The sequence below is a fragment of the Glycine max genome, chromosome 10 (genome assembly GCF_000004515.6).
Source record: "Glycine max cultivar Williams 82 chromosome 10, Glycine_max_v4.0, whole genome shotgun sequence".
Classification (NCBI taxonomy): domain Eukaryota; kingdom Viridiplantae; phylum Streptophyta; class Magnoliopsida; order Fabales; family Fabaceae; genus Glycine; species Glycine max.
Window position 1 is genome coordinate 13,135,353 of NC_038246.2, and position 2,069 is coordinate 13,137,421.

Here is a 2,069-nt window from a genome sequence, read left to right on the forward strand (position 1 = left end):
GAAAGAAATTTGAATCACAGGACGAATTTTTTTTCGCTGCATGTAAATTAAAAGTATGTATATCACAAATTAGTATTCAAATAAGTATATATATCAGCAATGATTTTGTACTGCATATCATACGATCAATGATTTTTCAAATTGATTTTGGTACAGCATATTATCAATAAGAACAATATAACGATTCAAATTGATTTTGGTATTGCATATCATTATTCTATATCAGCAAAATTAGTATTCACCATAAAACTAAATAGAGACAACATCTTATCAAGAAGAAGAATATAATGATTTAGATTGATTTTGGTACTTCATATCATTTGCTTTAATGTCTACATTGACTATACAAATAAAAAAACTTAAAATTTAGGGGGGGAAATGTTAATTCTCAAGTACCCGTGAAAGTGTTTGTTCTAAGAAATTGAAACTTTTTGGGGCAAAACTCCCCATCCAGCAACACCCAGAGCAATCGATCATAGTTGTGTGTGAATCAGTTCCCGTCATTTGTGTTGAACACAACTCTACTTAGGTATTCTATATTAACCTGCAAAATTAAAATGACAATATTCAGAAAAGAAATTTGAATCACAGGATGAAATTTTTTTTCGCTGCATGTAAAATTAAAAGTATTCTATATTAGCAAATTGATTTCGGTACTGTATATCAATAACGATTCAAATTGATTTTGGTACTTCATATTATCAAGAAGAACAATATAACGATTCAAATTGATTTTGGTATTGCATATCCTTATTCTATAACAGCAAAATTAGTATTCACCATAAAACTAAATAGAGACAACATCTTATTAAGAAGAAGAATATAATGATTTAGATTGATTTTGGTACTTCATATCATTTGCTTTAATGTCTTCATTGACTAAACAAATAAAAAACTTGAAATTTAGGGGGGGAAATGTTGAATCTCAAGTACCTGTGAATGTGTTTGTTCTAAAAAATTGAAACTTTTTAGGACAAAACTCCCCATCCAGCAACACCCAGGGCCATCAATCATAGTTGTGTGAGAATTAGTTCCCGTCATTTGTGTTGAACACAACTCTACCAAGGTATTCCAAATTAACCTGCAAAATTAAAATGACAATATTTAGAAAAGAAATTTGAATCACAGGATGAAATTTTTTTTCGCTGCATGTAAAATTAAAAGTATTCGATATCAGCAAAATTAGTATTCAAATTAAAAGTATTCTATATCAACAAATTGATTTTGGTACTGCATATCATTAACGATTCAAATTGATTTTGGTACTGCAAATTATCAAGAAGAATAATATAACTATTCAAATTGATTTTGTTATTGCATATCATTATTCTATATCAGCAAAATTAGTATTCACCATAAAACTAAATACAGACAACATCTTATCAAGAAGAAGAATATAACGATTTAGATTGATTTTGGTACTGCATATCATTTGCTTTAATGTCTACGTTGACTAAACAAATAAAAAACTTAAAATTTAGGGGGGGAAATGTTGAATCTCAAGTACCCGTAAATGTGTTTGTTCTAAGAAATTGAAACTTTTTGGGGCAAAACTCCCCATCCAGCAACACCCAGGCCATCAATCATAGTTGTGTGTGAATCAGTTCCCGTCATTTGTGTTGAACAAAACTCTACCAAGGTATTCTAAATTAACTTGCAAAATTAAAATGACAATATTCAGAAAAGAAATTTGAATCACAGGACGAATTTTTTTTCGCTGCATGTAAAATTAAAAGTATTGTATATCAACAAAATTAGTATTCAAATTAAAAGTATTATATATCAGCAAATTGATTTTGGTACTGCATATCATTAACGATTCAAATTGATTTTGGTACAGCATATTATCAATAAGAACAATATAACGATTCAAATTGATTTTGGTATTGCATATCATTATTCTATATCAGCAAAATTAGTATTCACCATAAAACTAAATACAGACAACATCTTATCAAGAAGAAGAATATAACGATTTAGATTGATTTTGGTACTGCATATCATTTGCTTTAATGTCTACGTTGACTAAACAAATAAAAAACTTAAAATTTAGGGGGGAAAATGTTGAA

The 2,069-nt window shown here is 28.4% G+C and overlaps 1 long non-coding RNA gene across 1 annotated transcript in view; it reads right to left on the reverse strand.

Moving 5' to 3' along the window:
- Window positions 1-415: 415 nt before the first annotated feature.
- LOC121172922 (uncharacterized) overlaps window positions 416-2,069 on the reverse strand; it is a 2,343-nt gene continuing 689 nt past the window's right edge. Inside the window, exons 2-3 of the long non-coding RNA XR_005886820.1 lie at window positions 934-1,081; window positions 416-544 (exon numbers count right to left, since the gene is read on the reverse strand). This is a non-coding gene — a long non-coding RNA (uncharacterized lncRNA). The remainder of the gene's footprint in view (window positions 545-933; window positions 1,082-2,069) is intronic.